Raw genomic sequence first — 23,381 nt, 5'->3', positions numbered from 1 at the left:
ATTTGCATTTAATATGTATCGGTTACAAATATGACCTTAAGACATCAGTGTTGCTTATTCTGTGCTCTTTGTTAATAATAATGAAAATACCTGCCAACAGCTGTTATGATATACCCCATATACAATGTAAAGGCTGTCAAAGTAAGAAATTAAATCAGGACTCCTAACTTAAAAGTCAGACAATTTGAAGTATTTATAAATCTGTTAGAAATGGGAGCTCTAGTACCGTTGTGGGAGTGTAAAATGGTACAGTGGCTTTGGAGAGTAGTTTGGCAATTATCTAGTAAGGTTGAAAATACAAACGCCTACGACACAGTAACTTCACTTCTAGGTGTATACTCTTTTAAAACACACATACATGTATACAAGAAGTTTGTAATAGAAAAGATATGTGTGGGAAGCAGTAAATGTCTGTGATAAAAGTGTGTGTAAACTCTGGTATAGTTAAATGATGGAATACAATGTAGCAGTTAACTAGATCTTTCTGTACTAAGTTGGATAGATACCACATTTAGTTTAAAAATGCAAATGACAGAATATACAATGTAAAACAGACCATTTTTGAAAACCTAAAATCACAAACAATAACAATATAATATTTGGTTTCTGGGTCCCTAATGATAGATAAAAGCATGAATTAGAAAGATACCCAACAAGTTCCAAAGAGAAGGTGTCTCTGGGGAAGTAGAGAAGGAAGGAGGGGTATGGAACTGGGGAAGCATACAACATACTTCAGCTTCCCCTGTATTCTTTATTTTTCTTTCATTAAAAACAATTTTAGAAATACATACAGCTAAATGTTAATATTTGTTAATTCTGTGTTGAGGACGCATGAGTGAAGTTATACTATGTGCTTTTCTGTATTAATTGCTTTTTCAATTAAAAAACAAAACTTCAGTCACTTTTGGTCCCTCATTGCAACTGGAATACTGTATTTCTTAAATTTAAAGAACCACAACGCTATATTTAAATTGTTTAGTACACTGTATTTTATTCATTTACAGTGTTTATACTGGGTGAGTAAACTAGGAGCTTTGGAAAGCTTTCCATGGAATTTCAGTTTAATTAGGTCTCATTTATATACTTGGTAGATGTAGGCAAACTAAAGTTTTAGCATCTGTTTATACAAGGTATACAAACCAGAAAGCATTTTCTTTGGCTTGTCCGTATTTTCCTATTCCCATGTGAATATTATCATCAGTTTACAGGGTTTTTCCCCATTGAGAGATTTCAGGTTAATGTTTACTCTGTAAATGTCATGTGAATTCCATTTTGGAATAATTTACATATCCACACAAAGTATGGAAATGAGAGAATTTTAGTCCAGAGGGTCTCATTTAAGTATACACAATATGAAAATCACTTTTCATGCTTGGGGTTTTAACTCCCTCTCTCTCTCATATGTCAGGCATGTTCAGATCATCCAGTCTGAGCCCCAGAGCCGATGAGGACAGTGACCTAGGACCCTGCAAAGAGCTAGAAGAGGATGCAGGGAAGGGAGGAAGGAGGGAATAAGCTTTGACCTTAGACAGACTTGGATTCAAATTCTGGCTCTTTCACTCTCATCTACTCTGTATGTGACTTCAAGCTGGACTACTGAAAGTTGGTTGTGCCTCAGGGATAATAAGAGCCACCCCTCAGGGACTGAGGTGAGAACTAAAATGAGATCCTGAAGGCACAGTTCACGCAGAGCTGAGCCAGGGCACACATGATGAATGGTTCCCATTATATTTATTGTTATCATCACCATGATCTGAATGGCCTAAATTCCTGGTGCTTTTTAGCTGATGCAAAATTATTTCTACTTTGAACAGAATTCAACAAGTTTGTACTTCTTGGATATGCCTGCTGCTGTTTATAAGTAAAGAAGGGTAAGGAGAGTTGTAGCCTTTGAAGAGAATATTAGGGATGAGTCTTACCAGGGTTGTTGTTTTTTTGTTCTCTTTAAAATTTTTTTTAGTTTGTTTGCCTTTTTTTCTTTTATTTTTTTAAACTTTTTTTTTTTTTCCCCTTGGGTGGGGGGTGGGTAGTGGCAGTAGGAGGTTATGTTTTAAGAAGGAAAAAAATACTATTGTTACCAGTTAGTTTCTCCTTCATTTCTCTTTGCCCACTCAGTTTCATCCTCCTGACTCTCTCCTTCTAATAAATTAATCCCATGTTTCAATACAAAGGACCGTTCCTTTTTTTCACTGCTATTGAAAAGCAGTTTAATAGACTAGTCCATCCTTTAGCTATTTACTGATAACAGCTTAAGCTCATTATCTTTCCCAGAATAAGGGAAACAGTTGTAGTATTTTAATAGTGAAACTTTTCCCACAAAATTTTTTAATAGTGAAAGTTCTCAAAAAGTCTTCATGAATTGCTAATCCTAGAATTTCAGTATTGTGACAAATAGCTATTTTTGGGTCAAAGCCCTAATAACCCACCTCTGACTTATGCCATGTAGATGCCCAGTTCTTCCATCTAATTTAAGATTGGCCTTGATTCTTGTTTCAACCTAGGATGACTTGCAAGTCATCATCTATCTTCCTAAAGGCAATAGCAGACCTCACTAATTGACCACAGCACTCTTTCTGGAAGAACCTGGTTGTAACCAACAGTCCTTCCTGATACAGCATGAGGTAGCAATTAGCAATCTTAGCTGATAAGAAAAATGCAACCTTTTTACCCTCACTGATTCAAAATATATTTGTTGCTTTTCCATTTGTAGAAAAAAGAAATGAAAAGTGGTTCCTTTACAGAAGAATTAGAGAAAAAAAAGGAAGTTCCCTGGCAGTCCAGAGGTTATGACTCTACACTTCCACTGCCAAGGGCCTGGATATAATGTTGGAATGGGTATTTAATGATTAGGATAGTGAGAAGGAGAATTATTTTTGTTTTAAAAAATAACAGAAAATGATAAAACCATTTGCTTTTCCCAATAAGCTCCTATTACGTTTTAGGTTTAAGCTAGAAATAGAAAACCATTCCTAACATGATGTCATGCTACATTATTTCTGGCTTCATCAGTTGGTCAAAAGTGACACTCTCTGGATTCCTTCTTGGACAGAATGAAACTCCAGAGTAGGTTCAGAGCCCAGCAAGGCAGATTTACAAATGGCTGAGTGATATTAAAGCTTTATTATGTTTTCATATGGAAGATAAGGACCAAAGAAGGAATCCCAAGATGAACTTGAAGTTTTGAGTTATCTTGGGGAATACAGTGGGTTCTAATAGACACAGGAAGTCAGGAGGAGAAAATAGCAGTTCCAGAGGACAGGAAAAGAGTTTATATTTAGATTTGTGCCATTTAGGGGACTTCAAAATGGAGCACCTCTTGTGAGTATATGATGTTATAGGCCTAGCCTTTAAAAGCCTAAGGATAAAGATTCTGAAATCTGTGTCCTTGAGCATATGATGGGAAGATATATGGACCCATTTCAACTCCATTTGTATCTGAAAGAGTTTGAAAGGTGCTGGAAATTGAGAAAAAGCAGATCTGGCTCTACACTGAGTCACTGGGATTCTGAAGAAATATGAGAGTAGCTGCTACAGAGTTTCCATATGAGGAAGGGGAGGCAAGTCACAAGTAGGAATCTGGTTGTAAGGTGAGGTCATAAGCTTTTGTGTATAGAAGTTTGCAACAGGTCAAAAAGATAGACCTTTATTTTTAGAATGGAAAAGGAAAATGATGATTATGGGAAGGCGTTTAAGGAACTGCCACTGTCTTACACATTGATCAGGTAGAAAGGAGGTCCTTTTAAATAGTTCAGTCTTCACTAGAACTATAAGCCTTTGTGTGCAAAAACATGAGATTAACAAGTCACTGAAAGAAATGATCAGAGCATTACTTGATATTAGATAATATATAAATATTTGATAAGGACAGAACAATCAGTTCAAATTTTGCTTGAATTTTTCAGTTATGTTGACACTACTGTTAGTTGGGAAATAAAGATCTGCTTATTTTAAAGGAAAGGTGACATACCTTGACCAGTGTTCCCTGGAGACGCTAATGTTTTACTGAGGACGCTTAGCAAAAATGGCAATGAAGACTCATGTAGGCCCATGAGATTCATTCTAAGCCCAGTGGGGATTGTTCTAATTTAAACCAGGTGATCCCAGCACAATGCAAGTCACTGACCCTCTCAGGTTATATGGGATTTGAATATTGAAGAGATGCTCGTTCAGTCATAACTCATGCTCAGTGCAGAAGATATTAAGCGGACTTTTCCTCTTAAACATGTTAGATACCAGCTCTGATTATATCAGTCACACGATGATTTCAAGTAACTCGACCTATGGTGAAACACATTTTGACTTGTGACCTAGAGTGTGTCCATGCCTGTGCCTTACTCACACATAAATTGTAACACCCACATATATTCTGTAAAGTTTTACAAAGCAGTTCTTAACTTTACTGTGTGTGCTGTACTTTCATATGTTCTACTGTCTTTCCTTAAATTTGTCATGATGCTTGAAATTGATTTCATGACCCATGAAATAAATCATGATGTAAAACATTGATTTGCACAGTCATATCTCTATTTTTTTTTCAATCTTCTTTTCTGTTAATGTCTTATGTACTCTCAGAACTAATAGCCAATGCGATTTATTAGTCTCAGCATATGAGAAGCTGTATTATCCCCACAACTATAATGATTGATTGTACTAAGTATATATTAGCTAGACAGTATCTTAGTGGTCTTAGATTTATTTCCATTTTTTGTCCATTCAGTTCAGTTCAGTTGCTCAGTCATGTCGGACTCTTTGCGACCCCATGGACTGAAGCATGACAGGCCTCCCTCTCTATCGTCAGCTCCCAGAGTTTACTCAAACTCATGTCCATTGAGTCAGTGATGCCATCCAACCATCTCATCCTCTGTCATCCCCTTCTCCTCCCACCTTCAATCTTTCCCAGAATCAGGGTCTTTTCCAATGGGTCAGTTCTTCATATCAGGTGGCCAAAGTTGGAGTTTCAGCTTCAGCATCAGTCCTTCCAATGAATATTCAGGACAGATCTCCTTTAGGGTAGACTGGTTGGATCTCCTTGCTGTCCAAGGGACTCTAAAGAGTCTTCTCCAACACCACAGTTCAAAAGCATCAATTCTTCAGCACTCAGCTTTCTTTAGAGTCCAACTCTCACATCCATACATGACTACTGGAAAAACCATAGCTTTGACTAGATGGACCTTTGTTGGCAAAGTAATGTCTCTGCTTTTTAATAAGCTGTCTAGTTTGGTCAGAACTTTTCTTCCAAGGAGTAAGCATCTTTTAATTCCATGGCTGCAGTCATCATCTGCAGTGATTTTGGAGCCCAGAAAAATAAAATCTGTCACAGTTTCCACTGTTTCCCCATCTATTTCCCATGAAGTGATGGGACCAGAAGCCATGATCTTAATTTTCTGAATGATGAGTTTTAAGCCAACTTTTTCACTCTCCTTTTCATGTTCATCAAGAGGCTCTTTAGTTCTTCACTTTCTGCCATAAGGATGGTGTCATCTGCATATCTGAAGTTATTGTTTGCATTTAAGGTGATATTTTTACCACACTGGAGTTAGGGCAAAAGACTAGAAAACAGCAGAAGCTTGTTGACTTACAGATGATTTGGTGACTACTAAAACATTTATAATGGTGAAAGAACTCTGATCCCATACCCTCATCATCTGCCCTAATTTCATGCCCAATATCCAGACCTGGCACTGAGCAATCTCTATAGCTTCAGTTAGCCATTGATTCTGAAACAGCCTCTTAGCCCAGTCAAGTTAATTAGACCCTGTTTGGGGACTTTTATTAGAGCATGAGGAAGTTCTCTTTCTGTCTAAGATTGCCTAAACATGAGACAGAAGTCAGGACATGCTGTGGCAGGTTTTGCTACCAAAAGGGAAAGACCTGCCTAAAGATGGAAGCAGCACAAAAGCATATGAGGTCAGGAGTTGGAAAACCTGAGGATGAGTCCTAAGTACAACATTAGAACCCCTGTTTCTCAGTGTGCCTGAAGCTTGCAAAGTTTTGATGAGTGTCTTCCATTTATAATCAAGTGTCGTGATTAAGAAGAACCAGAGGAAAAAAAAAAATGAAGAAGAACAAGAGCACTGAAGAAAAATTGATATGTATATATGAGTGATGATAGTATAGATGATTTTATACTTTCTTTTTAAAAAAATAATGTATTGCTTTTCTGATTCAGAGGGCTAAAATTATAAGGCAGCATTTCTCCAGATGCTCTTTGGAAAATCAGATGAGTCAATCTTATTTGGAGATAATATTCAAGATACATCCAAATTCTGTATTTATGAAATCCTGAATTGATTTTATTAATCATTTGATCATACAGATTTTTCCTCCTTATTTCTATTACCCTCACTGTTTCTATGAACTAAAATCAACAAATATTGGAACTTTTATTATCTTCCAACATGCATTTTCCAGACAACACTTTCCTGAATGTTGTGGAGGAATGCAAATAAAAGCACTAAGAAGAAGTATTAATGTCTCCAGCATAGAGAAACTTGGGAGTAAGTGTCTTGAGTTAGACTTGGTCCCTGGAATACAGAGGGAGTGCATTCTGTAGTAACCCCAGGTTTGTCCCCACTGGAGAAGTGTGGGGTAGAGAGGGAGTGCAAGGGAAGGACAACAGCCATTGTCAGCATAATCATTTTGTGTGCTTGAATTACATGTTTTAAATTTTTTGTTTTGAGATAATTACAGATTCACATGCAAGAAATAATACAGGGTGATCGTGTGTCCCCTTGTATAGTCTCCCCCAGTAGTAATCTTGCTTAATTATGCAGTAGCGCCACCAGGGAATCCACAAGCATCAACCTTATTTTGATTTTGCCAGTTTCACGTGCATGTGTGTGTGCACGTGTGTTTAGTTCTGTGCAGTTTCATCAAATGTGTAGATTCTTGTGACCACCACTACAGTCAGGATATGCAAGTGTTTCATTATCACAAGGATCCTTTTTATAACCACACCAACCTACCACACATCCTCTGACCCATGGCAACTACTAATCTCTTCTCTTTCTCAGTAATTTTGTTACCTGAAGCATATTTTTAGTATCATATTCTAGAAATACCTAGAATACTTGAATTTGAGGCTTAGGAGGACCCCTGACATCCTTTTAGTTCACCTTCTCATTACTTAAATCTTTTGACAGTTGTCTTTGCAGCCTTTCTATTAATGGGGAGGTGGTGAGGATCATAGTAGAGAAGAGCATAGTAAATCATATTATTGCTCTGCCTATATAGAAGAAAGATCACCCTGAAAGTGTTTCATTTCTGAGTTCCAACAACAACTATATATAGCAATGTATAGTTTCGTGGGTTTTTTTTTTCTTTTTTTTGAACATAAAAACAAGAAATAGACTTGTATACAAACTTCTGGAACTGAAGTTACTCCATAATAGAGGGAATTCTGTATTTCTTGTTAGGTTTTAATCATGCTTACTAAGTCTCAGCTAACTGACTGGTTAGTCTGCTAAACCACTAGACTTTTCCATAGGAGTAGCCACCAGAGCATCAAATGTTTCTTCCATGTTGGTTAGAATTAAATCAAACAAGCAGTGTCCCTTCTTGTTTCCTCTATGTTTTCAGAAAAGAAATTGTCATCAAACCAAGCCCAGGACTATCAGATGGTCTACTTCCAAATAAATGAGACTCCCAGCTTAAACTTGGCAGATTGATGCTATCTCTTTTTTCCCATCTCCACTACCATTTCTCTAGTTGAGGTCATTATCATCTCACCTAAAACATTTGCAACAGCCTCCTAGCCTGTCTTCAGGTTCCTGTTCTTCCCCAGCTCTTATTGCACCTGGTATGGTCTTGTAGAAGCACCCTCCCATCCTGACCTTTCTTCCTAGCCTGATTTCTCTCATCCTCATCACCCCTTGCTTACTATGCTCCATCATTTAAGTATCTTCTTATCCCTTGTGAAGTTGTTCAGTTGTGTCCGACTTTTTGTGATCCCATGGACTATAGCCTACCACACTCCTCCATCCATGGGATTTTCCAGGCAAGAGTATTGGAGTGGGTTGCCATTTCCTTCTCCAGAGGATCTTCTGGACCCAGGGATTGAACCCAGGTCTCCCACGTTGTAGGCAGACACTTTACCATCTGAGCCACCTGGAAGTCACTCTTTGTGTGTTAAAGGCTTTGTGTTCTTTGTCACTTCTTGATTTTTGAGGCTGTATCCTCTGCTTGGAACAGTTTTCATCCAGCTATAACTAGTCCCTCACGTAGACATCACTGACCCTCAAGGTCTTCCCTGACCCCAAGTCAAGGTCAGATAGCCCTTCTCGGGACCCCTGGACTTGCCCCATTGCAACACTTCAGCATGCTGTATTATAATCCCTTATTTCCTCACTGAAGTTAGAATAGAGTGCAGGTGTCGGGAGGGACTGTATTTGCATATATGCTATATAGCATAGAATAAGGATTATAAGAAGGCTTCATCTTTGAAAACTGAAGGAATGAATTGTTAAAATATTCTGATTGTTTTTATATGATGAGTGAATTAAAGTGAATTAAATGGGGGCTGCAGAACAGAGTTTGGTGTACTTCGATAATACTCTAAAAGGAAATGTTCTCATTATGACTATTTCTTGCAAGCATACATTATACTTCAAATTTTAGTTCCCAAACTAGTTTTAAGAATTCTTTCTGTCACACAAACATTTTGAATATAGGGTAAAAATTTCTGCATGCCTTGTGGGCTCATCTGGAGTAAGAGTTGTACATTATTCACCCTCTTTTCACTCCAGTTATAGACTTTCTCGGTTTCCATGGTGGCTGAGCTGGTAAAGAATCCGCCTGCAGTGTGGGAGACCTAGATTTGATGCCTGGGTTGGGAAGATCCCTTGGAGGAGGGAACAGCTATCCACTCCAGTATTCTGGCCTAGAGAATTCCATGGACTGTGTAGTCCATGGGGTCGCAAAGATTTGGACATGACTGAATGACTTTCACTTTCTTTCACTTTTACAGACTTTCTGTGCTAGGCAACTGGATGTTTGAACTCCCTTTGCCTATGTTATGAAGATCCAAGGAGTTCTGAGTTTTTGATTAGCAAGAGGAATTGTGCCTTAAAATATACATCATTCTCAAATGGAATTGAAACATTAAATGTTTCATTTATTTTGTAGTAAAACAATTTTTTTCAATAAGAAATAGTTGCCATCCAACTCATTCGAAGTCTCTACTTATATTTTTCTTGAACAGAAAGCCTTTGTTTTCATTTTGATTACTTTTCTTTGATGGTGTGCCTTACCACAAGGTGAAATTAGAAACTTTTAAGTCTCATTTCAGCTTACATTATAGCAAAATTTAATGTCCTTTTAGAAATGAGATGAAATGCATCAGCTCCATGTTAGGGATCTTATTTTATCTTGAACAAAGAACTTCAATGAAACGAAGTCCCAACAATCTATTTCTGTTATCTGTGGCAGTTTATGGGGCAAATGATAGAAAACTTATAGATACACGCCCCTCCCCCAACACAAGGTTATTTACTGTAGCATTATTTGAAATGACAAAGAACTGAAAACCAGAATGTTCACTTAAAAAAAATGATTGAATGTATTACAGTACATCTATACTGTGGTATATAAGTAGCCATTAAATAAATGAAATTAAACTCATATCAACAACCCATGATTTATTGTTAAGTGAAAAAATATGCTTTCAGAATCATGTATATAATACAGTTCCTTCTGAGGGCAGCATAGGAAGTTGGGAGAAATTCTTGTGTGTCTGTGGGGGAAGAGAAGGAGAGAGAGATATGTGTAGTTCTGAGGATATTGATAAAAGACGCTTGTAATGTCTTAAGCTGTTGACATTGCTTATTCAGAAGATAGGACCAGAGGAAGGACATTTCTCTATATATCTTTAGACCATGTCATTCTTACAAAGAACATGATTTCTTTTTGAAATTAAAAAATATAGTGAGAATTCCTAACAGAAAATAAATGACAAAAAAAAAAAAAAAAAAACAAGCGTAAAATGAAGAGAAGCCATGATAAATCAGGGCTGTCAATCTATTATTCTGCATTCTATCAGGGGGGAAAGGAGAGCCTGCAACCCTTGCCAGGGAAAGATACATAAAACACAGGCAGTGAGAGGGTAGAAAGAGAGAAGGGGAGAAGGGAAGATGAGAAAGAGAAGGTTAAAGAAAAATATTTCTTTCAAGATTTCTACAAGATTTAGCATCTATTGAGAATGCCAGCCTTTCGTTTAATTAACACGTGCTGAGTATATACTCAATACAAGGTGTTACAGGATGTTAGGGACAAACACACAGTCCCCCCACCCCCAACTATAAATGATAGCGAGGAGAGAGGACTCTGAAAGGCATGGGGGTGTGGGCAGTGGTCCAGATTGTCATGGGAGCTAGCAAGCATTCAAGAACAATTTCATTATGGGCAAAGGGAGAAAAGAAGGAGGAAATTCTATAGTGAATAAACTGCCAAGACTTTTCCTAGTTTTTACTAGGATTTTTTAATCTGGAAGATTTATTGTCAACCTCCTTTCCGAACAGCTAAAATGTTACTCTAAGTCAGATTGTAGGGCTGCCACTAGAAGAAAAAGTTGACATTATCATTGCATAGTAAGTCTGAGAAAGATGCTTATAAAAGTATATCTAGAAACCTTGATAATGGTAAAAATATCAAATAGGGCCTTTCTGGTAATATTCTGTATTTTAACCAAGGTAGTGAATACATGTTTCTTGTATTATAATTACTAAAGCTATGCATACACATTAAAAATATTCTTTGTTCTATCAAACATCTAAAAAAGGAAACAACAAAAAAGTAAATTATTTTTGAGAGGAAGTTAACATTTCTGTAACATACCAGTTTACTTTGTATATCAAACCATTTTGATGACATTTAGGTAAAAATCTTCACTTTTTTCTCCCCACCTATTTTTTTTCTACCCACAATAATTTATTTAAGCAAACAAATCATGATTTTTAATGAAGTATAATGGAAATTTTAAACAAAAAGCAAACATTTAACACTGAAATGAGCTGATACATCATGAATCCTCTGATATTTATACACTAAGAATATTTTTCTTGAACTTAGGGCTTCCCTGGTGGCTCAGACGGTAAAGAATCCATGGAAGAATCAGTGCGGAAGACCTAGGCTGAGTCCCTGGGTTGGGAAGATCCCCTGGAGGAGGGCATGGCAACCCACTCCAGTATTCTTGCCTGGAGAATCCCCATGGACAGAAGAGCCTGGAGGGCTACAGTCCATGGGGCTGCAAAGAGTCGGACACCACTGAGCAAGTAAGCACAGCACAGGCAATGACAAGATAAATAGTGAATATTCTAACAATATCAAAATGTTGTTAATATACAGCAGCTGAGCAAATCCTAAGCTTCTTGTTTCTTTTGGAGTTGAGAAGGAGTGTCCAACTTCTTGAAGGTGTTCAATGCTGACCCCACAGATACACAGAACACAGCTTGTCAACAAAGCTGAGTTTATTGCTTGGGGCAAAGAGAGAAAACACCCCTCCATAGAACTTTAATAGCATCTCAGAGGGAGAAGGACCAAGATGAGATACTTACTGAGATTTTCAAGTCTTGTTTAAGGTAGGTTTTTCAACACAGGGAGGATTGGTTGGGTATCATGATAAAATAAACTAGTTTCAGAAAAAACAGCAGGGTGAAAATTTTGATTCAAGGATTTTAGAGTTGTAGAATGTAAACTGTTGTTTGATGCTTTCCATTCAAAAGTTGATGTATGGCAAAACCAATACAATATTGTAAAGTAATTAGCCTCCAATTAAAATAAATTTAAATTAAAAAAAAAGTTGATCAGTTTTTAGTTCTTGGTGTGAACAACAAAGGGTGTTGCAACATTTTTTTCTTGGTAAGAGCTGTGGAATAGTAAAATTATGTTTATGAAGATGTAGAGTAGTAAAGATGTGTTAATCATTATAGGTAATAAGCTGTGTGTATGATATCCAGTCTTGGTGAGTAGAGAGTCAAAGACAGAAGAAAGGAGGCACCACAGCATTGCAGCTACATGTCTAAATACTTGGCTCATTTATTTAGCCAGTGCCTTAGGAGCCTGGGTCACTAATACCTAGAGGAGGTTGAAACTAATCTGTTATTGGTTGCCATTGGGTATATGTGATCTGACGTTCTTTGGGCCTTAGTCTGGTCCTCGTTTCAGTAATTCAAGGTCTACACTGAATCTTCCTCTTGGTGCTTTCATTCCCTAACTATAGACAGATAGGAGGTGGTAATGGATAAGAGCAAGGATTCTAGAGTCAGATGATGTTTGTTCAAAGCCCATCTCTGTCATGTAGTAGCTGTGTGTCTTACGGTAACTGCCTAACTTCCCAGTCTCTTGGTTTTCTTATTTTAAGAATAGACATAAGAATAAAATTAATCTTGTTGAGGTAGCTAAAAGCACATTTACTCATAATAATTGCTCGTATGTTTGCAGTTGTGGTTGCTGTCCTAAATATTATTATCAGTTTAGGTGTCAGAGGTGTCCTTAAAATGTGGACCACTTAAAATATTTTAGGCTAGGGTCAGAGAGTTTTTTCCCATATATCAATAATTGATATAGGTTAAATCAGTTTGTATTTCTATGTGTTAGGTTCAAACAGAAAACCAGCCATGCATATACCTGAGAACTCCCGGTGTTTAATGTTACTAAAATAAACAAAATGGGAAAAAAATACTGAAGTCATTAATTTAAAATTAAAATTTTTAGTGATATAAAACTATCATAAAATAATTTTGAGAAAGATTTTCTTAGCCTTTGTAACTTACATGCAGTTGTTGCGGGTGAAACTTGATGAGTTTATTAACTGATCTGGTTTTTCTTTTTTCTCTGTCATGAAAGTAAGATCGATTCTGTATAATCTTAACCAACCAGATTTAAGACTGTAGAATTCGATCACTTCACCAAATTCCTCCTTCATTTTGCATCCACCACTCTTTGAGGTTCAATTGGCAATTGCACCTTTGTTTGTTGGACTTGTGGCATCACTGGATGTTTTTTTCTAATTCTCCAAAAGTGGCTAAGAGGAGCATGAGGTACTCAGCTATTGGCCTAGCATCACAGAAAAGATGTCATGGCCTAGCTTACCTTCTAATTGTCAGTCTATACAAGATAGTGGTGGAAAATCAGAATGAGGGTTAAAATTGAAAAATGAATCACATTTGGGGGAAGTCAGCTCCCTGAAATAGCTAAATTTTGAAGGATATTTTTACCCATGTGGCATACACATCCTAACCCCATGTATTTATGACTAAGTATCAGTTCAGTTCAGTTCAGTTGCTCAGTCAGTCTTTGCAACCCCATGAACTGCAGCACAATAGGCCTCTATGTCCATCACCAACTCACGGAGTTTACTCAAACTCATGTCCATTTGTCAGGAAGCATTTAACAGGAGGCTTCCTGTCTGCTGTTTTGGATCTGTCAGGAACTGTCTGTTCCTTATTAATTCCTGAATGAGGAGAGGCAAGCCTCTCCTGGGGCTGAGGGATACAGGCATTTCCTTCCATTAGTTTTTCAATACGATGATAAGTACCCGCTTCCTTCTTGTGAACCATATGGTAAAAGTGATTGTTACAACTCTCTCTCTCTTAAATATGGATTGCCTATGTTTTGTAAGTCTGGAATTTTAATCTTTATCTTTGCTGAGATAAAGTATATATGCCCACACCATGTTGATTTTTACCTTTCCTCCATCAGAGCTTTGGTCCCCATGTCTTTCTTTCTCTTTCTTTTTCTCTCTCTCTTTTTCAGGCTGATCCACTGGAGCACAGAGGCTCTCTGAGTTCACTTTCCTGCTCAGGCTTCTAAGACCCTCTCGAGAAGGTGCTCTGCGCCTTCACCCCATCGAGAGGGCACCTGAGGCCTCTGTGAACAGAGCAAGCCCTGTGCCAGGGGCTTTATTGGCTTTCTGTGTAAACCAAGGAATATCAGCCTCTTTCTCTCTCCTTTACTTTCTTATCAGTCGACACCGGACCACCAGTCCATTAAAGGACCTCAACATCCATTGAGTTGGTGATGCCATCCAACCATCTCATCCTCTGTCATCCCCTTCTCCTCCCAAAAGACTGAAAGAAAGATCAGGAAAAGAAAAAAGGAAAGATCAGGGTCTTTTCCAGTGAGTCAGTTCTCCACATCAGGTGGCCAAAGTATTGGAGTTTCAGCTTCAGCATCAGTCCTTCCAATGAATATTCAGGACTGATTTCCTTTATGATTGACTTGTAGGATATTCTTGCAGTCCAAAGGACTCTCAAGAGTCTTTTCCAACACCGCAGTTCAAAAGCATCAATTCTTTGGTGGTCAGCTTTCTTTATAGTCCAACTCTCACATCCATACATGACTACTGGAAAAACCATAGCTTTGACTAGATGGACCTTTGTTGGCAAAGTAATGTCTCTGCTTTTTAATATGATGTCTAGGTTGGTCATAACTTTCCTCTCAAGGAGTAAGCATCTTTTAATCCCATGGCTGCAGTCACCATCTGCAGTGATTTTGGAGCCCCAAAAAATAAAGCCTGTCACTGTTTCCACTGTTTCCACATCTATTTGCCACAAAGTGATGGAACCAGATGCCATGATCTTAGTTTTCTGAATGGTGAGTTTTAAGCCAACTTTTTCACTCTCCTTTTCACTTTCATCAAGAGGCTCATTAGTTCTTTGCTTTCTGCCATATGGGTGGTGTCATCTGCATATCTGAAGTTATTAATATGTCTCCCGGCAGTCTTGATTCCCACTTGTGCTTAATCCAGTCCAGTGTTTCTCATGATGTACTCTGCATATAAGTTAAATAAGCAGGGTAACAATATATAGCCTTGACGTACCCTTTTCCCAATTTGGAACCAGTCTGTTGTTCCACGTCCAGTTCTAACTGTTGCTTCCTGACCTGCATACAGATTTCTCAAGAGGCAGATCAGGTGTTCTGGTATTCCCATCTCTTTCAGAATTTTCCAGAGTTTGTTGTGATCCACACAGTCAAAGGCTTTGGCATAGTCAATAAAGCAGAAGTAGATGTTTTTCTAGAACTCTCTTGCTTTGTCAATGATCCAGGAGATGTTGGCAATTTGATCTCTGGTTCCTCTGCCTTTTCTAAAACCTGCTTGAACCTCTGGAAGTTCATGGTTCATGTGTTGTTGAAGGCTGGCTTGCAGAATTTTGAGCTTTACTAGCAAGTAAGATGAGTGCAATTGGGCAGTAGTTTGAGCATTCTTTGGCATTGCCTTTCTTTTGGATTGGCTAAGTATAGAGGCTGGGTTTTTATTGTGAGTTTGTCAAAGACATTTTCACCACTAAGAATGAGAACCAGCTGAAACACAAACCAAATGTCCTACTCATGATTCTTTTTGTATGTGGTCAGGCTTGATTCTCACATATACATTGAAAAGAGAATTTGAATGAAAGGTACAAATATGTTGTTTCATAAACCATCAAAGTCATTGATGTAAAGCTTGTCAGGTAGCTAGATTATCATATAATATTGACACTTATTTAGTTAAATCTTCCATCCAAAACAACAATTATCTCTTTAATAACTACTCAGCATTTATTTTTTACATTTATTCTACTTTTAGTAAGTTCAACACTTTATAAAGCTGCCTCTACTCTGATGAGCCAGTGTTGGAAAGTCGTTCCTTACATTAAGGCGGAACTTGTTGTTACACAACTCTGTCATTACCCCTACCTCTGCTGCTCTGAGTTGTATTAAATATAGAAAACCCCTCTCTAACTTGATTTCCCCTCAAAAACCCATTCCACAGGTAATTGTTGAATATTTATTTTATGCCAGGATGCATAGAAGAATAAATCAGAGGTGGTCCCTTACCTCATGGGGTTTAAGGTTACTACCTTATTTTCACCACACCTCTTCTTTTTCAGGCTCACCATCACTGATTCATTTCCCTCAGGTAACATTTATCTCTTACTCCCAGGTCAGACATGTAAAGCAAGAAACCTAACACTATACATGTTTCTCCAGATATGATTTGCCTAATGAAGAGAACAGTGGTACTTAACTTCACATTGCCATTAACATTGAAAGCAGCCCTCATGCACAATTGAGTGCTCAGTAAATATTTATGAATGGCTCTGGACACTCCACTTCTTCTCTTGTGGTCTCAATGGTTTTGGTTCTTCTACTTCTAATGGTGGATGTGACCATAGATTTATATGCATTATTAAAATGCTTGGGGAATAAATAATGAACCACATATGATTTAGAATTTAGTTTTGTAAAGAAGAAATTAAATCCACCTTACAAAATTCCTAGGAAAATACTTGCATTCAGATGAGTCTTTGGTCACAGAAAAGTGACATTTTTAGTCTAAATAATTCAAATTTCATCTGAAATGACAAGAATATCCCTGCGTCGGTATGTAATTCAGGGTAGATTTTGTCTACTATCCGTGGACTGCACATTGTTGTACTGAACTAAATTGATCAGGTCAAAAGATGTTTATTTAATTGCTCACCTTCTTACTTTGGATCTAGGTTTTAGGAAATGTGATGTTAGCATACTCTGAACCTTTAGAATTCACTCCCTTATATACTACACACACACACACACACACACACACACACACAGTGTTGGACCTAGAATTTTTTTTTCCATGCAGTATTTCCCATGCTTAATTATGTCTCAATGAGTAATCTTCAAAGAGAGCAGAGACTTCCAGTGTAAAGGCATTTATTTGAAAATGCCTCATTTGATTGTAACTGGCAATTAAAGGCAGTCAAGTGTGAAAAGGGTCTTTGCCATGGTAATCTGATTCTCTTTTATTGGTGTCATCAGAAGACTCTGCTCTTTCTGTTTCCCATTCTGGTGCATCAACCATCTTTGTTTAATTCAGTCCTTCTCATATTTCCCAAACAATAAGGTTTATACTTGTGAATCTTCGCTTTTCTGAACAATAATATTTATGTTTATGAGCTTTCATTTTCTTTCTATGGTGAATCTTATTTAGCTTCAATTGTACTCTCAATCTATCCCAATCATGTTTGTCTTATTTTTTGACTTTAGTAGCATTGATGACATCTTACAATACAATGTCTGTAGGCTTTTTAAACAGCATGTTGACTCTTCTCTACAAATCATTTACAATATTGTCAGAATCAGAAATACCCACTAGGATCTACTAAACATCTCTCAGTCAGTTGAGTTGGTGTGGCTTCCCTGATAGCTCAGTTGGTAAAGAATCTCTCTGCAATGCAGGAGAACCTGGTTCAATTCCTAGGTTGGGAAGATGCACTGGAGAAGGGATAGGCTACCCAGTCCAGTATTCTTGGGCTTCCCTTGTGGCTCAGCTGGTAAAGAATCCAGCTGCAATGCCGGAGACCTGGGTTCAATCCCTGGGTTTGGAAGATCCCCTGGAGAAGGGAATGGCTACCCACTCCAGTACTCTGGCCTGGAGAATCCCATGGATTGTATAGTCTATGGGGTCTATAGTCTATGGGATCTATAGTCTATAGTCTATGGGGTCGCAAAGAGTCAGACACGACTAAGTGACTTTCACTTTCAGGGCAATTTGAACTAACTCTAATGTGGTATAATCAATCCATCCATTATTGAATCTATCAAAGCATATAGTCATCAGCAACTACTAAAATGCTCTCAAATAAATGCACAAATCAAAGCCCACTCATGTAGTGCTTATATACACTATCTGTGCTGACATTACATAATTTCAAAACCCAGATACAAGTACTAGGAAAGATGGGGCATAAAATGAGCCTTTGTGTTGGGAGTCTGACCTCTTTGTAGATTAGCCCCTGAGAAATAATTAAGACTGGAGAAGACTGCATGGAAGAAATCCTGGGTCTGATGGCAGGACAAAGAGCCTGAATAGCAGTGAACATCCACCTGTTAGACAGTGATAATCAAAATCATTTTAGGAAAAAATGTGTCAAAGTATTTGTAATTATTTCGAGTTATGAAAAAGATGTTTCAGTAATATGAAACGGTTTTTAACACTTCTTTTAAAATTGTTGAATAACTTTTGTTTCCCCTACTCAAAACTTGATTATTACAAATGCCAAAGAAGTTCTCATTTTGCTATTGATTTGCTGTACACTCCTTGTTCTTTCAGAGTAATATTTTAAATTAGCTTGTTACCTCACCTCTAGAATATCACTTTCATTTGAGAGAGAATACAAAATAGCTCCTGTTATTTTACCTTTCTTATTCATACTTTGATTCTCTTTTTAAATTCACTTCTAAAATTTGCAACTGCTGTTTGTCACAAATGAGTAATGACTCTTGCATGAAAAAGAGGATGAACACAATTTCCAACAAACTTGAATTTAGACAAATATACTTTATTTTTTTCATACTATTCATGGGTTTCTCAAGGCAAGAATACTGACATGGCTTCCCATTCCCTTCTCCAGTTGATCATGTTTTGTCAGAACTCTCCACCATGACCGGTCCCTCTTGGGTAGCCCTACACATCATGACTCATAGTTTCATTGAGTTAGACAGAGCATCACTACTAACAAAGCTAGTGGAGGTGATGGGATTCCAGTTGAGATATTTCAAATCCTGAAAGATGATGCTGTGAAAGTGCTGCACTCAATATGCCAGCAAATTTGGAAAACTCAGCAGTGGTCATGAGACTGGAAAAGGTCAGTTTTCATTCCAATCCCAAAGAAAAGCAATGCTAAAGAATGCTCAAACTACCACACAATTGCACTCATCTCACACGCTAGTAAAGTAATGCTCAAAATTCTCCAAGCCAGGCTTCAACAGGACATGAAGCTTGAACTTCCAGATGTACAAGCTGGTTTCAGAAAAGGCAGAGGAATCAGAGATCAAATAGCCAACAGCCACTGGATGGTTGAAAAAGCAAGAGAGTTCCAGAAAAACATCTATTTCTGCTTTATTGACTATGCCAAAGCCTTTGACTGTGTGGATCACAATAAACTGTGGAAAATTCTGAAAGAGATGGGAATACCAGACCACCTGATCTGCCTCTTGAGAGATCTGCATGCAGGTCAGGAAGCAACAGTTAGAACTGGACATGGAACAACAGACTGGTTCCAATTTGGGAAGGCTATATATTGTCACCCTGATTACTTAATTATATGCAGAGTATATCATGAGAAACGCTGGACTGGATGAAACACAAGCAGGAATCAAGATTGCCAGGAGAAATATCAATAATCTTAGATATGCAGATGACACCACCCATATGGCAGAAAGCAAAGAACTGAAGAGCCTCTTGATGAAAGTGAAAGAGGAAAGTGAAAAAGCTGGCTTAAAGCTCAACATTCAGAAAACTAAGATCATGATATTGGCCCCATCACTTCATGGCAAATAGATGGGGAAACAGTGGAAACAGTGACAGACTTTATTCTGGGGGCTCCAAAATCACTACACATGGTGACTGTAGCCATGAAATTGAAAGACACTTATTCCTTGGAAGAAAAGTTATGACCAACCTTGACAGCATATTGAAAAGCAAAGACATTGCTTTGCCAACAAAGGTACGTCTAGTCAAAGCTCTGGTTTTTCCAGTAGTCAGAAAGCCGAGTGCTGAAGAATTGATGCTTTTGAACTGTGGTGTTGGAGAAGACTCTTGAGAGTCCCTTGGACTGCAAGAAGATTCAACCAGTCAATCCTAAAGGAAATCAGTCCTGAATATTCATTGGAAGGACTGATGCTGAAGCTGAAACTCCAGTACTTTGGCCACCTGATGTGAAGAACTGACTGATTTGAAAAGACACTGATGCTAGGAAAGATTAAAGGCAGTAGGAGAAGGGGATGACAGAGGATGAGATGGTTGGATGGCATCACTGACTCAATGGACATGAGCTTAAGTAAACTCTGGGAGTTGGTGATGGACAGGGAGACCTGGCATGCTGCAGTCCATGGGGTTGCAAAGATTTGGACATGACCGGGCCATTGAACAACAACAACAAAGTATCAAAACACCTCGCCAGCAGTTACTCCCTGGGCTTTAACACAGCAATCCTCTTGAAAACAATATTTTCCTGTACCACTGTAGGTGATCCTTTTGGAGAAGACCCAACCAAAAGATAAATATATTGCATGTGATATTCTTCAAGGCAAGGATCCAGGCCTTCCCTATGGGTTTCACCAAAAGGTCCTAGAATCATACAGTGTATAAATTGATGCTCATTCCATGCTTTGTGAGTGCTAAGTGTTGACCAGATTTTTCAGCATATTATGCTTCTTTATAATCAGATATTCTGATCCTGAGGCTGATCTACTCTCAAACAATATGGAAGGAGTATCTTTGAGTCTAAAGTGTGAAGGATAGAACTGTAATATTTTGACCTAGAATAGCTAGCAGAGTCTTCTCACCTTCTCAGTTCTACTGTAACTGTTGTCAGGCTATTCTGTATAGTTGGATGTTGATGAAAGGAAAAAAGATTTTCAATAAAAATCACTAGTACCACCTCAGTTCAGTTCAGTTGTTCAGTCGTGTCTGACTCTTTGCGACCCCATGGACAACAGCACGCCAGGCCTCTCTGTCCATCACCAACTCCCAGAGTTTACTCAGATTCATGTCCATTGAGTCGGTGATGCCATCCAACCATTTCATCCTCTGTCGTCCCCTTCTCCTCCTGCCTTCAATCTTTCCCAGCATCAGGGTCTTTTCAAATGAGTCAGTTCTTCACATCAGGTGGCCAAAGTGCTGGAGTTTCAGCTCCAGCATCAGTCCTTCCAATGCATATTCAGGACTGATTTCCTTTAGAATGGACTAGTTGGATCTCCTTGCCATCCAAGGGACTTTCAAGAGTCTTCTCCAACACCACAGTTCAAAAACATCCATTCTTCAGCTGTCTTTATAGTCCAACTCTCACATCCAAATATGACTACTGGAAAAACCATAGCTTTGACTAGATGAACCTTTGTTGGCAAAGTAATATCTCTGCTTTTTAATAAGTACCACCTACAATATGGCAATTCTAACTTACCCCTGAACAACATGTGATGGAAGACAGAAAGGCATAGCTTTAAGATCAGGCAGATCTGGGTTCAGAGTTCAGGTTCATCACTTACCATTGTGACCTTGGGCAAATGACTTAAGTTTCCAAAGCTCAAAATTGATTTATCTGTGAAGTAAGGATGATAAGGCCTATTTCCTCAAGTTGTCACTAATGGAAATAATGCACATAGAGCATTCAGCTCAGGTTCACACAAAATGTTTGTTAAATGGTAGTTCAGACTATGACCCTGAAGCAGTTTATCTCAGAGTAGAGGAACCTGGCCTTGGCAGTCACAACAAATGCAGGTGAGTCACAACTCCCTTCCTCACTAGCTCTGTGACCTTAAACAGTGTAGCCTCTTTAAGCATCACTTCACTCATCCATAGAATAAGAATAATTACACTTTATAGTTTTCATTTTATAACTTATATAATTATCTATAATAATTGGTATGTAATAAAACATCGCCAAATAACAACAGTGTTACTGCTATCCCATTAAGTCTTCACATGAGTCCTATTGCAGGTATAGTTTTTCCCTTTTATACATGAGAACATTAAAGCTTGGCGAGTATAAGAAACTTGTCCAAGATCAAGGTTCTTAAGTGGCTGAGCTGAGATTTGATTTAGGGCCTAAGTCACCTTCAAAGTCTGTGCCTTTTCCAAAATGCCAGCCTCTCTCTCCTCAGCACCCACCTCACCCCAGACCATCCCTCACCTCTGTGGCTTTTACTTGCTTCCAGGAAATTTGTCAATCTTCCTTTTACTCTTGTCATATTTTTTTTCAGGCATATTAGAAACATTTGGGGTAAAATAAGAATTTATTAAAATTCTCAATGTAAAATTGAGATTTTTAGATCATTATCTAAATTGACATATTTCTCCAGGATTTTTAATTCTCCCTATTTCTTCTACTAACATGATGCATGTTAGTGGCTATCAAAGGCTCTGGGTTTTGTTAAGGCCATCTCCAAGTTTCTTCTGTTTGTATCATAATGGTTATAAGAACATGTTAGTCCTCATCTAAGCCAAGTACATTTAGATACCTTTTAGTTAACCTAAGATAAATGTACAAACTAAAAAATTTTTTTAATTAAAGAGTCATTAAGAAATCCACCAGTATAATAAAAGGGAAAAAGTTAAATAATATGGGCTTCTACGTGTAACTAGCTCCCCTTTACTAATGAAGAAAATTTATGGTGGTAATAATCTATACTAAGGAAGGATTTGTGGGATTTTGTTTGCCTTTCACAGATGCACAGGGCAAAGGTACTAATTTAGATGCAAACCTTAGACTTAGATGTAGAGGCCAAATCCTGACCGTACCAATTATTAGCTGTGATCTTAGGCAAATTAGTTATTCTTTCTAGGTCTCATTTTGTCTTGGTAAAATTAGGATAATAAAAGCTTATATTATAAAGTGTGTAGGAAAATTAAATAAGTTGGATCTTATAAAGTACACAGCATAGTATATGTCTTCAGTCCAAGATAGCTATTGTTTTTATTATGCCTATGCCATGAACTCTAAATATTCCTAAATCTCCTTAGTTACAGAATATGGAATGTGATTCCATGATCCAAGGGCACATTTCCAGGTCACCAAACCATCGGTTAATCATTTACCTGAATTTTCCCTTACTACTCTGTACCATTTTGAATCTTATCTTTAAACAAAGAAAAACCCATGACGCTTCAAGTGTTAGAGGTTTGTGTCAGTATGGCACCAAGACAACCACTCAGATTGGTGAATTTGATCATGCAAATAGTAATTTCAGTTCAAAAACAAATTATGAACTGAACTTAAACAGTAAACTTTGTCTCAGCAGTCTAACAGTCCTAGAATGAAAAAGACCACACAATATTTTATCTGATACTTGTAATAGAAATTCGTCTTTTCTACCTCTACTGTTGACAGACCAGTCTGGGTATCTAAAACACATTGGGTTTATATTCTACTCTCAAATGTTGTGGGATTTATCAAATTATTTCAAACTGCCATCAAAATGCATCCATGAGATGGTTAGATAGCATTACCAACTCAATGGACATGAATTTGGGCAGACTCTGGGAGATAGTGAAGGAGAGGAGCCTGGCATGCTGCAGTCCATGGGGTTGCAAAGAGTCAGGCATGACTTAGCGACTGAACAACATCTATATCATGGATGATAATCACGCTATGTAATGTATGAATTTATTCCCACCTCTCAGCTTGGGGCATCTGGGAGGAAGTCAGTTTAATGTTTGGGTCACACACAACATAGAAATATGGGCAATTATACCAGCTTTTGCATCCCCAAAACTGGTCCAGGGCTTTGGGTACCCTTTTTTCTGGGTGGACCCTTGCACAATGGCTTTCTCCCCTTCCTTTCTCTTAGAGCCAGTAGTTCCTGACAGCAGCACAGGAACTCTGTCCTAACAGTGGGAGAAGGGAGGGCAAGGCGGT

The 23,381-nt window shown here is 38.0% G+C and overlaps 1 pseudogene; it reads right to left on the bottom strand.

Moving 5' to 3' along the window:
* LOC104996385 overlaps positions 1–23,381 on the bottom strand; it is an 86,404-nt pseudogene that overhangs the window by 57,819 nt on the left and 5,204 nt on the right.

This window comes from Bison bison, unplaced genomic scaffold (genome assembly GCF_000754665.1).
Source record: "Bison bison bison isolate TAMUID 2011002044 unplaced genomic scaffold, Bison_UMD1.0 scf7180017864291, whole genome shotgun sequence".
NCBI lineage: Eukaryota > Metazoa > Chordata > Mammalia > Artiodactyla > Bovidae > Bison > Bison bison.
The sequence above is the reverse complement of the archived record's forward strand: the minus strand, read 5'-3'. Positions and strand labels throughout refer to the sequence as shown.